The 13,926-nt window shown below is 50.4% G+C and overlaps 1 protein-coding gene across 5 annotated transcripts in view; it reads left to right on the top strand.

Annotated features, from left to right (window-relative positions):
• Positions 1-238: 238 nt before the first annotated feature.
• NEK7 (NIMA related kinase 7) overlaps positions 239-13,926 on the top strand; it is a 143,060-nt gene continuing 129,372 nt past the window's right edge. The window contains exon 1 of one of the 5 annotated variants that reach the window (XM_070473835.1): positions 239-535. The gene's annotated coding sequence lies outside the window, so the exon portion shown is untranslated. Of the gene's footprint in view, positions 536-2,553; positions 2,898-13,926 lie in introns of those variants that run through there. The other 4 variants (XM_070473833.1, XM_020901074.2, XM_070473834.1 and 1 more) reach the window with 4 other exon arrangements.

Raw genomic sequence — 13,926 nt, 5'->3', positions numbered from 1 at the left:
CAAAAGGCAGCTGACCCCCGATTTGGAGGGAAGGTGGCCGGAAAGAGGGGACTAGGGCTGGGCCTGACCACAGGAAGGCTTCCACAGACTCGCCTGGGCGCCCGCAGGGGTCGTAGGGTCTCCGATGCTGAGGTCTGAGGGTAGCAGCTGAGCAGCGCGATTCCAGCCCGGGTTGGGGCGGGGCTCTGGTGGGCGGGGCCGTAGCGCGGGGCGGGGCCGTAGCCCGCCCCGCCCCCTCCTCGGGGATGCCGGGATGTTTACACTCCTGACAGCCGCGGCCGGGGGAGGAGGCGCGGGAGTTGTGGGAGGATGGGCCGCCGCTAGGCTCGCGCTCCGGACGCGCCTCGCCGTGCGCAGGGTGGGTGCCCGCGCCTGCAGCGTCCGCCGGAGGGGCGCGGCGGGAGGTGGCCAGCGCTCCGGGCCTCGCAGCCACAGTCCCGGGCCCAGCGGGCCTGTCCGCGGCGCCGCCTGGCCGAGCCGCCCGCCCGCTCCGGGTTCTGCGCGGGCCGGAGGACGCAAAGCTCCCCGCTTCCTGGTGAGTAGCTGCCGCTGGGGTCTCGGGCGCGCGGGCCGGGGCCCCGCCGGGTGGGGCTGCCCGCGGGAGTCAGGCGGGGAGGGGAGGTCGGGCCCGCGCTAGGCGGCCTGGGGACCACGCCGGGGGTGGGGGCGAGGAAGGGAGGCCGGTGCGGGGCGCGCGCTGCCGGGGGGCTTCAGGCCATTCGTAGGCCGTGGGGAGAGCCTCGTGCCCCGCGCGGCTTGGGCGCCCGAGCCTGCCGCCGTATCTAAGAAACTCCGGCAGCCACGGCGGCGGCGCAACAGGTCTGGGTTTAGGGACCAGAGGAACTTGGCGAAGTCCCGCCTCCCATCGCATGCTCATTGGCTGCGCCTCTTATTTATTCCTCACGGATTGGCTGGGTCCAGCTGTCAGCCATCGGCCACCGCGGGACGGGGCAGAGCGAACTTGCAGGGAGAAGTGGGTGGTGGGAGCTTTGCTGACGGGCTTGGTGGGGTGCAGGGAGGATGACCTACCTTTTGGAGAAGGTGCTTTACTGGGGCTCTGTCAGGACCAGGAGACGTCAGAGAGAAGGATTGCGAGGCAAATAGCAAATGGTGGTGGTGCGAATGGCAACAGAAGAGAAATAAAGTCATTGAACATTGAGGCCAAAATCAGAGACGAAACGGAGCTCAAAGGCAAAAAGGAGAAAAAGTGATAAGACTACATTGTCCCCAGACAGTGTCAAGAAGGGAACACAACCTAGAGAAGGATGCTGCAGTGAGATTTAAGAAGCTCTGTTACCTCTTCCCTGTAAATTGTAGGCCTAGGGAGATGATGTTTCAAACAGATGAGTCTTGTTCTTGCCCAGCTGCAGTTAGGGATGGATACTTAAAATAGTTATTTACAGTAAGATATGTTTCCATACTTGAGCGTTATTGGTGACGGAATTGAAAGAAGCATTGCAGAAACGAAATGATTTTTCCTCTGCTTTGAGGCTACTGATCAAAAGGATGCAGTTGAAACAAATAACCATTGTTTGTAGAGCATTGTGTGCCCGCCATAATTAGAATCACTGTTGATAATTCCTTCTCCAAGGAATTTGCAGTTTCTAGAAGTATGCATACTCCCTTTAGGCTACAACTGCGCGTCTCGCCAGGTTGCGTTACAGAATAAAGTGCAGAATGTGTGCGTGACCATTCTGTAAGGGATCTTGAGCTCTTGCGGGTGTGGTCGGAGAATGGCTTAGCACTCTCCCTCAAAAAATTTATAGTACCTTTGGGACAGTCTGACTGTGAAAAGGGTGAATAGTTACGAGATACAGTTAACTCTGTAATGCTTGCGGTGACTCCTGGTGAATGGACGCCGAGTATTCTTGGCCAGAACACTTGATGAAGGCCAGTGCACCCAAAACAAGTTAACAGAAGACGTAAGGAATTTCATTTCCAGAGATCCAGTCCACAGCTTGCTTCACTCCTAAAACCGCAGCATCCTCTACTTGGCTCTGGACTGGGTGGGAGCTTGCTGGGGTGGGTGGGTGGCGAGGGAGAGGTTCGAGCTCTGAAAAAGTTTTAAACTGCATGGGGCCGACAGGAGGAGGGCGGCGAAATTAAAAGGCGAAGGTACCCCTAGTGGAAACTGGTCGCTCGCTCTCCCGGGGTCTGGGGTTGCCCGGGACCTTTGCCGGAGGCGCGGGCCTGGGATTCCGCCCTCGCGCGGGGAGGCCCCGCCCCCTGCAGACGGGCGGCCTCCGCAGCCAATGGGCGGCGAGGACGGCGCGGCTCCCGCTGTGGGGGGCGGGCACTTCCTCCGGCGCTTGGGGCTGGCGGGAGGGGGCGGAGCTTTTCTTCAGAGGGGCGGGGCTTGCGCGGTAAATACGCAAGATAAGGGAGATGTGGGGAGAATTGTGAGATAAATCCTAAAAGGAGGATGTGGGGAGCTGGTCAGTTAAACACATAAAGGTGGGGGGGTGTGGGCGGCAGCAGGTCCTGGGATCCGCCCCCGCCCGGTGCTCGTCTCCTTTCAAGGTTCAGCTGCACCTTGGGCTCCCCAGTTGGTGTGACTGAGGTTTGTGGGGGTTGGGGGGTTGTTCTTTGAAATCGTGTGGAAATGCAAACCGAGAACTGTTAAGACTCCAAATCCTTAAGCGCTTTTACAATTAATTTGGGACGTTTTCCACATACAAAAAGTGGTTTGCAGTCGCCAAAGTGAAGACGAACCCCCCGAGTGCAGACTCATTTGCTAATCCGCACTGCTGTTCTGCTGGGGTCCACTGATCCCGATCGCACCTGCTGCCCTCCACGCCTCTCCACTACTCACAGCTTCTCCTGGCTGGACCGTCTCGGAAGCCCTTTTCCAGCCCAGTAAAGCAGCACTTACTGCAAGAATGAGGAAGGCACGCCTGGTATGATGGCTGCGTTCTAGTGGAGGAGGGGAGGCTGGGGGCCTCGGTGTTAACGTCCCCGAATAATAGAACTCAGTTTTGCAGTTTCACACGACCAGAATGTGGACTTGAATATCTCACCTCATACTCCCCTCCCTCTATGTTTCTGGTGGTTGCAGATGGCAGTTTGAGGCACTGATTTATTGGGAATATTCACGTATTTTCTTCTTGACCGTTGTATATTTACTGAAATGTAGATTTCTTTTTTCACTTAAATAAGTGGTCTGAGATGTCAGTCACTACAGTGAGACTTCTACAGGCTTTTGCATTTACAGTGAGATTGTTCCTAGAACCAAAAGCTGTTTTTTCTAGAAATTGTCTGATGTTTTAAAATGTGTTTTTCTAGTATTACTAACGGAGTCACCCTTTAAGGGCATCTGGAGGGGACAGAAATGCTTACTTAATGCCATTTTGGAAAAGAAGTTTCTTAATTAGATAGTAAGTCCCCAGAATTCCTTTTAGGTTTTGTTTAATTTTATTTTTTTTTCTTTTTAAATAGGCTTTGGTATTTAAAAAATGTGAAGTGTAGATGCACAAAGTGATACTCTCTCCACATTCCTAGTTTCACTCAAAATATTTGTCCCTTCAAATATTTGCTCAAGAGTTATGTGGGAAGGTATTTTAGTATATTATACATGAAATATGGCAACAAAGTTAGTAAAATACTAAGTGTTTTGGAAATGGCATGTATGATTACTGTTTGCTCTGGATTACCTTATCAGCAGTTATTTTTCAGCATTTTTATAAATATACAGTAAGATGTTTTAAATGTTTTTTCTTACTTTTGAAAGTTTCAACTTAATTCCTTCTCCCTTCAATTTTAAAGGGAATTTATATAATAGTAATCAAATTTATTGGCAGGGTACAACAGTTGAGAATTTTTAAACTTATACATAGAACTAATGGAGGACTATTCATTCTTAGAGTTATAAAACCTCTAGATTGCTGATTTTCTTTTGGCAATTACTTAGTTTGACTATCCTTGTATACTATATGTCTTTCATTATAAGGAAAACAGAGAATGTATTTCATTGTTTTCAGTGAGCAGTGGGAATGAGGAGAACAGATAGGTGGCCTTGAAGCATTTGTTCATATTTTCAAGCAGGATAACTTCTTTTTTTAACCTTTGTTAAAATACCAGCTCTGGCATACTATTTATATAATGAACTGATACAACAAGCTGTTTGGCAATAGCTGTCCAGAGTGTGTTCATCAGAATAGTGTGCAAATGAATGAAACACAAAGTTGGTATTTAATTGGTCTATCGAGTTTTAGAAATGTACATGTTTTCTGTTATTTAGTGGAAACAGCCCTTTCTGTGGATCTTGCCGGTGGTCTTCTGTTGACAATCACTGTGAGTCATTGAAGAAACTTTGTCATTCCAGGCTGCTTTTGTATAGAACAGGGGCTTGCAGACTGTCTCAGAAGGATGAGGGAGTAAGTATTTCTGGCTTTGTGAGCCTTGTGGTCTCTGATAGGTACTGCCACTGCACCCATGGACAGACCTGAACAGGTGGGTGTGGCTCTTCCAGTAAAACTTTATAGTCAGGCTGGAGGCCCCCTCCTGCCCTGGAAGGTAACACACTGATCTAAACCTGGATCCAGGATTCGTGTTTGGGCTGGTAGGGATTTTCCAGGGCGGCATTTTAGCGTTTCCTGGTCCTTTGATCCCTGTGACAATCTCTTGATCTTCCCCAGTCCTCTCAGAATAATGCTCAGTTATTCATTGCCAGATCTTGTGTGTAATCTCAGAGACCTCGTAACATTTCAATGTCTGTTAGACTTTTAGGTATTTCTGCTGTTCTTTGCCTTGGGGGACCCCCTCACCCATCCTGTGATGTGCCAACTCTCAGCTTCCTTCTTGATGCTAGGCCCAGATGGACCCTGATGTCAGACATTTATCTTTGCTTGAGCGACAGATAACACTGGACAGAATGTCTTTTGCTGTGTTTCTTTAGCAGTTTTTGTTCTACGTCTACTGGAATGGCTGCCTTTGCTGCCTTTAGAGAGAATTTCTGGCAGGAGTAAGAGTATGCACAGATTTTTGTCTTTTTAGAAAAACTGACTTAATATTTTTTATAAAAGACTTTTTTCCAGTTTTTTTTTTTTTTTTTTTTAAACTTCTAAAAAAGGGCTTGCATTGTAAGGAGAGGCCACCATCTGGGCGTTTGTGGCCTGGGGTGTGCTTGGAGGTTGCCTAACTCTTCCTTGGAGTTCAGCAGAGTCAGCCGCTGCTGACCTGGGTGTAGATACTGGGAAGAGCTTGAATGCAATGGAAAAGGCAACAGTTGTGTGCTTACACACTTTTTCCCAGCTCAGCTTGAGTAGGTTCCGGGTGGGCAGAAATAGTGACCCCTCAGGGTGGGGCCTGGGGCTTCGGGGCTAACTGCCACCAGCTGCCACAAGCCTCTCCTCTCTCTGTGACCTCGCTGCACAAATACCTTTTCCGTGTTTACCGTGATGTGAAAAAGACTGAGGCCCAGTTTCTCTTCTCCGTGGTGACCTGGGCTGAGCTACTCGATTTGTTCAGACCATAGTTTTCCCAGCTCAGGTTCCATCATTGCTTGGAGGAGTAAGTGACAGCATCTTTTTAGGAGTAGGGTAGGAGGCTCCGTAGTGTTAATTTCCTTTCACCTTTTTTCTCTAAGGACATTTGGTGGTGGGAAACCGGTGTCTTCCCTGTTTCGTCTGCCGGGAGACCTTGGTGCCTACCCTCTCCCGGCCCAGCCTTATCGGAACAGGTTCCTTCCGGCTCTGCTGCTGTTTCTGTCTTCTCTGCCTTAGTTCTTCCTTTTGCCCTGTGATGTTCATGTTTATAATTTAATTGTTCCCAATAGGAGTTAATTTTTTACTATATTTTCGGGAGAGGGGGCAGTAATCCTTAGTTCCTTAGGTAGGGAGAAACCACAAGAGGCTTGGGGGTTATATTTTGGAGAAAAAAAAAAAGATGAGAGCTGCAAAAAGATACTTAAATACTGATTGAAAAATGGAAAAAGTTAGAATATTCTTTCTCGTATAATTTCTACTGTGCTTCCAATTCTTTTTTTTTAAATTGTTGTTTTTCTCATACTCTCGTGTTTACCTGGAAAATTAACTCTAGTTTCTTTCTGATCATAACCATAACAAAGCCACATATCACCTATTATATTATTATTGGGAAAACTCAATATGTAGACATGTTTATGAAAAACTGTCATACCTCTGAAATGTAAGGAGTTGTGACTCTTCCATTGCTTGTCTGTCTAACTCCTGGGCCCTATAATAAAATAATGTGATACGTTTGCATACTGTCATAAAGATACCCAGAACTGGACAGTAGGTAATTTATTTCAGGCAAATAGCATGTCCTTATTTTAAATAGTCATGTTTAGGCATGTTTTGCTACTTAACAAATACAAGTAAATTGAAGGACATTGTACAAAGAGAATGCTTCCTGGTGGATTGTTTTATAGCAATAAATTGATGTTTCATCCTCAGTTTCATATGGTCACCAATAGATTCACTTCTTTTGATTTTTTTTTTATAGTCTTTGATATTAAGACATGTTTAGAAGAGCATGGTGGCAGGGAAAGTATTCAGTGAAAATGGCATTTTTTAAAACATTTTTTGTGTGCATCTGAGAGCTTTAGTAAAGTTTCTCCAGTTGATAAGGATGCTGATGGTTGAATGGCATATTGTTTTCAACTTCATTTTGTCATCTTGAGCCCTGGAGTGTTCAGGGTATCAGCCGTCGGTGATGAGCTGTATTTTATTAGGTGGTTCTCCCACTGGTCTTCTCATCATTCTGATCTCTCTCTGTCTCTCGTCGCAAGGCATTTATTACACCATGCTCAGTGGTATTTGGTGCGTGGGTGGGAGGGAGTCTGAGCTTCTGGCAGAGCTTCCCAGCACCCAGACCCGAGGGAGTGGCTGCTGCCTCTTCTGTGAGCCGCAAGCCTGGGGCTGGGACTGCCCTCCCGGGGCCCCAGGGACAGACCTGGCTGCTGGGGTCCAGGCCCGGGCGCTCTGGGCTCCGGCACTCAGCACCTCCTGTGCTAGTTTCCTAGGGTGGCCCCAGCGAGTTAACCGCAAACTGGATGGCTGCAGACAGCAGAGGTTCACACGTGCCGTTCTGCAGGTTCTGAAGGCCGGGCGTCGGCTGTCCACCGGGCCGCGCGCCTCTCACCGCGTGTTGCTGGCCTTCTCACCCTGCGTGCTGGGCAGCCAGCCCCGCCTCTGCCCTGCCACTCGGCCGCCGCCCCTCCTGGAAAGGACGCCAGGCTTACTGGATTAGGCTTGTCCGATGGCTTCGTCTTTGCTTCTGATCTCTTACGCTCAAAATTGAACAAACGTGGTCTGAAAGCTTTTTTCCCCTCCAGTTTCTTTACCACACCAAAGATTTTTCGATTTCTGGTCTTTCTGTTGTGAACAGAGTATCTTAAGGCTGTACAGGGATGGTACTGTGTCGGTACCAGAGGGATGCAGGCGCCCAGGTCATGCTGTACGCCTCTCCTCTGCAGACTGTATCTTACTGCTGCCCCAGAACAGCTGTTCCAGAATCAAGTTTCCGCTCACCCTTATTTTGTGGTTTCCCTTAGGAGACCTTAAGTACGTAATTCACTGAATCAGATACTTTCAGAGCTGGAATAAACTTAAAAATCGTCTAAACTGACCTTTTCATTTAATGTGAGAATAAAGTGAAGCCCAGGGATGTGCATTTACTAACCCACACTCCTCCGCATCCCACCACATCCCCTAGTAGCCCACACTGCCCCGCGTGCCTCTGTGAGGCTCTGAGTGGTGGGCACGGTGTGTTGTCTTTTACTTCTGTTGAGTTAGCAGTCCTGTGTTCCTCAGGCAACAAGAAGAAATGCCACATGGTCTTTTTAGAAAAGATTTGCTAATTTAAAGCATTATTTGTTTATGATGGGAGTCCGGCCCTGCTGCTCCCATCATTCCACTCCGGGGGTGGGCAGTTCTTGGGGCAGTTTATGCTTAAGAGTCAGCCCCTCCTAGCAAACACAGCCAGCCTCTCAGCTCAGCTGCTGGCCAGGTAGCATCGACATCACTGTTGATCATCAGTGAAAATAAATGAGGTAAGTACATATAACTCTAGAGATTTCCCTGTAGCTCAAACGGTAAAGAATGTGCCTGCGAGGCAGGAGACCAGGGTTCCATCCCTGGATTGGGAAGTTCCTCTGGAGGGGGGAATGGCGATCCATCCACTCCGGTATTCTTGCCTAGAGAATCCCATGGACAGAGGAGCCTGGTGGGCTATAGTCCATGGGGTCACAAAGAGTCAGACACGACTGAGCGACTAACACACACACACACACACACACACACACACACACCCCTATCTCTCTGCACCTGCGTGCGTGCACACACACACACACATACACACACACACCTCTGCATGAGAATTGAGTAATAACCGAAGAGAGAATTCGGCTCAGACCGGTGGACGGGCACAGTACCCCTGCGTGTCAGTTTTAGCTCTGTCCTGACCCAGCGACCCCTGGGGGCTGCATGCTTTGCTGGTCTTGCCATCGGGGGCTCGCGCAGGCTGTCTTCCTTAGTGTGAAAGCTCACTGCTGCCCCTGCCCCGCGATGGTTTGCTCTGCTTCAGGCCACAGCCCTGGGCCCCAGCAGAGACTTGGCTCCGCCCGCCCACTGCAGCCCGCGCTAGCCCCGGGGCTTGGCCATACCAGGCTTTCCTGTCTCTCGGATCTGGCCGAGCTGGCCCACATTCAGGAAAATCGCGATGACTCACCTGTTCCTCTTTCCATGACCTTCCAATTTCCATTGATAACGTGGCTGACTGTCGTCCCTGCTCACTCCCTCCGTGTCCCTCAGCGCAGCCTTTGCATGTGAGCCATGTTCTTCACCTGAGCGAGTCTGCGTGGTCGTTTTAAAAAAGGTACTTAATTGTTTGGGCCACACCACATGGCATGTGGGATCCTGGTTCCCCGACCAGGGATTGAACCCACACCCCCGGCGCTGGAGGCACGGAGTCCCAACCACTGGACCACCAGGGAAGTCCCTCTCTCAGTGGTTTTTTTTGTTTATCTTTTTCTTTAATTTGGAGTTTATCAATAAATCCAGGTCCCTTTTCTCACCATTTCTACCCCCCACCTTAAAATATATATACACACATATATATGTGTGTGTGCGTGTCATAAATAATACCAGAAGAGGCAGCTTGGCACAGTAGGTTTTGAAGTCCTGGGCTGAGTCTGGGTTCATTTTTGTTTGCTTTGAGGCACAGGGTCTCAGGGTGAGCTGGGTTAAAACTCACAGGACGTGGCCTAGGAGTCTGGCTGCAGGGGGAGAGCTGGGAGTGTGGCTGATGGTTTGGTTAATGGGAAGGCGCCTGGGCTGCAGAGATGCGCTCAGGGTGCCCACGTGCCCTGACTCCCCGGGCATGGTGCCAGGCGGGCACGCTGCCGTCCAGGCCTCTTCTGTTCACAAGGTGGGCTGTCAACCTTGGAATGTCACTGTTTCCAGAGTCAGCCCTGGACACCAGTTTTTCTTCACTGAACTCTGTGGGGGTATTTGCATATGCATTTCGAGACAGTCGGAAAGAGGATCCAATTGGCTGCCAGCCCTTGACGTTAAACTTCGTTTCCGTCGAGTAAGCTTTCTCTGGACTTGAAAGGCATACCCGCTGCAGGCCTGGCCGTGGACTGTTCGCTCTCCAGAGATCTGCCGCAGCGGTAAGGGTGACTCGGGGCTTGTGTCCACTCTGGGACCCTCCTTTTTCCAGTTGCTCCCCTTCACTGTTTGCCCCACTTTCCCCCCGGGTCCCACCGCTTCACAGGTTGAAGACAGAGATTTGAGGGTATCCGTAAGTAGCTCAAAGTGAGTAGACAGATCATCTAAACACAGGTGTATCTTTGTGCCCGAAAACACTCTCGGTTTTGATGAATTGCAGAAGATGGGAGACAGGCGTGAGCAGTAGTTTGTTTTATCTCAGCCTGGCTCTCATGTGTCTCCAGTCAGGACCCTGACTTACCTTTCCAGATTTGCTTCTTTATTCTCCCCTAAATGTTAGTCCCATCTGACAACTCAACTCTTCATTTTTTGGTGACTTCTGTATCCTTTCCTCTTTGTTTTATGATTTTCTCACTGTTTTTAATGCCTGTTTTTTTTTTTTTTTTAAATACTTCAGTTGTTAAAGCTCAGTGGTTAAAAATCATCTTTATCCTTTAAGGCTCTGCTCACATGTTATACAAAAAACACAAAGGCCTCTTCCTTCTTCTCTAGGCCTTCCGTGGTGCTTGTCTCAGTGTCCTTCCTGGAACATATGCTTCTGGAAGGTGTGAATCACGCCCTGTGCACATCTGTGTTTCCTGCAAGGCCTGGGACCTTTCTTGTTGGGCCCAGCCGTTAGGGAAGGCAGGTGACGGCGCCCCAGTGCCCGTGTGAGGCGAAGGCCCGGGCAGATCCCCGCCGTGGCGGAGGTCCTGCGGGCCCCAGAGGGCTGAGCGGTGGACTTCAGGCCCTGAGGGGGCAGGGCAGACCCAGGGTCTTGGGTGAGAGGGGTTTACCCTGAGAAAGGGCGAAGGTCTGACCTCCAGGTGCTCACCGTCAGCCGGGGGTCTGGGCCTGGTGTCTGGACTCTGCATTGTAAGTTTTGCAAGATCTCAGTGGGGTGAGGTGAGAGCCAGGACTGGGAGAAACTGGAGCGCGTCAGGCAGGAAGTTGGTGGGAATGGGAGGGGTGTGGAGTCAGGACAGAGACCGGTTGGGCGGTGAGGTATGAATTAGAGGCTCGGCAGCCAGGAACCAAGAAACAACTGCGGGACAGTAAACCCGGATGCGGAGTCAGATGGAACTGATTTGAATCTGATCTGCTGAGGTGTTCTCTCAGTACCCTTCTGTTTCCCTTCCTCACGGGCTGGCCCACTCCCAGTTCAAGTGGAGCAACTTGGCCTTCCTGTAAAAGGGGAAGGGACCTCTCTGTCCATGGGAGGCGCTATGTATGCATTTGCTGAATTAATTCCATTATGATGCTCTAATGATCCCCTCATGGGGGAAATGTTGAATTAAGTTAATGAAGAAATCACTAGCTTAATACTTGAAATTATTCTCTTCTTAGGAATACTTTGTGTTCTGCTTACTCTGACTCTTGGCAAACTTTTGCAACTCTTTGGACTGTAGCCTGCCAGGCTTCTCTGTCCTTGGGGTTCTCCAGGCAAGAATACTGGAGTGGGTTGCCATTTCCTCCTTCAGGGGATCTGCCTGACCCAGGGATCAAACCTGGATCTCCTGTGTCTCCTCCACGGCAGGCAGATTCTTTACCTGCTGCCGAGCCATCAGGGAATACCCTTCGAATTGATGGGAAATTATCATTTGATTAATGGTCATCAGATGCTGACATACTAAAAACTTGTTCCACTTCCACACAGATACATTTTATTTAGTATCTTCATATTTTTCATTGCTGGAAGTTTAAGAAGACACTCAAAATGTCAATAAATATTTAAAAAAACATTTAAGTCCACATGGACTAGTGGTACATTGTATATTCATGAACTCTGGAAGAAGCGTGTAGGAAATTAACTGGGAAAACACCCAGAGATCGTGTAGCAGAGGCCTTGAATACTGCTCGGAAGGTTGACCCTTCCCTCTCCTGTGATGTGATGGTAAAGCATTACTTGTACCTTAATGTTTTCAAGTTCTGTTTTTAATAGCAGTGAAAGCTGTAGTGCCGCTTTATTGGTTCTTAGTTGATGGCAGGTCAGGAACTAGCATCAGAACGCTTTATTTGTTCTTACTTAATGGCAGGTCAGGAACTAGCATCAGAACGCTTTATTGGTTCTTAGTTGATGGCAGGTCAGGAACTAGCATCAGAATAGAATCAGGGTAGTTGTAAAGGGAACCTCAGATACATTTGTTAAAAAAAAATCTCCTAAGCTTGGTTTGGCTTATGAGATGTTTGAAGAAGTTTAGTTTATATTTGAAAATCCAGACTTCAGTGATACTATAATATACTTTAAAGTTACCAAGAAAAAGTAAAATTACCAAGAGGAGAGGCTCGCTCTTTCTTTTTTTTTTTTAAAAAAAAAACAGATTCCGCTTTAGTATCCTCTTTCCCCCTTTTAAAATTTAGGATTGCATTAGATTTAATTGTTTATCTGTCTCCCCGTTGATTCCTTCAAGACCTCCCCATTTCTAGGTAGGTTTTTCCCCTCGTTTCAAGTGTTCCAGCTGCTGTCTCTAGAATACCTTCCGCTCCCTTAGTCTCCTGTGTGTGTGTGTTGCTTAGTCATGTCTGACTCTTTGCAACCCCATGGCCTGTAGCCCACCAGGCCCCTCCGTCCATGGGATTCTCCAGGCAAGAACACTGGAGTGGGTTGCCATTTCCTTCTGCAAAAGGAACTATAGAAAGAGAGAAAGTGAAGTCTCTCAGTCATGTCCAGCTCTTTGCAGCCCTGTGGACTGCAGCCCACCAGGCCCCTCCGTCCATGGGATTCTCCAGGCAAGAGCCCTGGAGTGGGTGCCGTGCCCTCCTCCACTAGTCTCCTGGCCACCCGGCTGGGCGTCGGTGCCTGCTCCGCCGTGGCCCGGCTCTCGCCCCCCTGCCCCGCGGCGCTGGCCTCGCGGTCCCCACGCCCCTGCTCTGCTCGGTCGCTCCCACACGTTCCTCTAGGCTGTCCTTCACGGCGTCTTGGTGAGGCTGGCCTGGCCCGCCGCCTGCCTGGGCGCCCCTTGTCAGCTCCGTCCTGGCAGCCCCTGCCCCGGCGTCGGGTGGAATGCTGGTTTCCTGATGTTGTGAAGTCTCTGTGTCTCCCCCGCGAATAACCTGGGGGGTCGCAGTTGCCTCCCTCCTTGTGCATTTCGTGTTCTCAGCAGCAGTCGTAGACACGCTGTCTGTGCTCACAGTGGCCCAACGAGTTGGGGAAGATCAGGAAGTAGGAGGACCGGGTGTCCAGGGAGACCCTCCGTCTGCGCGCGGGTCTGGGGGCATTGTTTACCTCCAGCGCCAGCACTTTGTTCTCGGCCTCCCTGTCCCCCATCTCTGAGTAGCTGCGGCTCTTCCTTGAAATGGGGTGAACTAAAGCAGCGAGAGACTTGACTTTCTTGCAGTTCCTAGGACGGTTTATCTGTGCCGTGGTGTATGCTTCCTTGTTGAAGGCAGGGGAGTGGATGTAAAGGGCTTTATTCACCTCCGCGTTTATTGGAACACCTAGTTTTTGCGGTTGTGGCTCTGCCCTCCTTCATACACAGGAGGGTGATCACGGGGTTGTAGGAGGGACAGACTGTCTCGCGCGGCGTCGGAGGCGTCTCGCAGCTCTGCGCACAGCCCCCTTGCCGCGGTCTTCTCAAGCCCTCGTGGTGCTGAGCGTCCGCCCATGCCGGGCACCGTCACATCAGAATGAGTGTCAGAGAGGTGTGAGTTCCTCCAGTTGACTGGCGAAAGGAGAGTTGAAATGCACTCCTTTCAAGGGAGAGGAAGCAGAGGTTTTGCCTAGTTTGGGGTAGAGTTCTCATAGTGCCTGACGGCGGAGAACCAGGGAGAAGAGATACCACCCAGATCAGCGTCGAGTTGCCAGCCTGCTGTCTGCACCGGGCACAGGACAGCTTCCCCCGTTCTCAGTCTCCTCACAGCGACCTGAGTTCAGGATAAACCTGGCCTCCGTGCGGCCCTAGTTTGGCTGCCTGGGGGACTCCTGGTGACAGTCTGTGGGGACAGCTGGTCACCTGTGGCTCGAACCCTGCAGAGGGATCTGGTGAGGGTGCAGCTCTGGGGTCACTGGTGTGGAGAGGGGAGCGGGGGAGCCTCTCTGGGAGGACATGTCCGCGGCTCTTCACCTTTGCTCCTGTATAAGGGCCGCTGCTGCTAAGTCACGTCAGTCGTGTCCGACTCTGTGCGACCCCATAGACGGCAGCCCACCAGGCTCCCGTCCCTGGGATTCTCCAGGCAAGAACACTGGAGTGGGTTGCCATTTCCTTCTCCAGCGCATGAAAGTGAAAAGTGAAAATGAAGTCGCTCAGTCGTGTCCGAT

The sequence above is a fragment of the Odocoileus virginianus genome, chromosome 11, assembly GCF_023699985.2.
Source record: "Odocoileus virginianus isolate 20LAN1187 ecotype Illinois chromosome 11, Ovbor_1.2, whole genome shotgun sequence".
Classification (NCBI taxonomy): domain Eukaryota; kingdom Metazoa; phylum Chordata; class Mammalia; order Artiodactyla; family Cervidae; genus Odocoileus; species Odocoileus virginianus.
The sequence above is the reverse complement of the archived record's forward strand: the minus strand, read 5'-3'. Positions and strand labels throughout refer to the sequence as shown.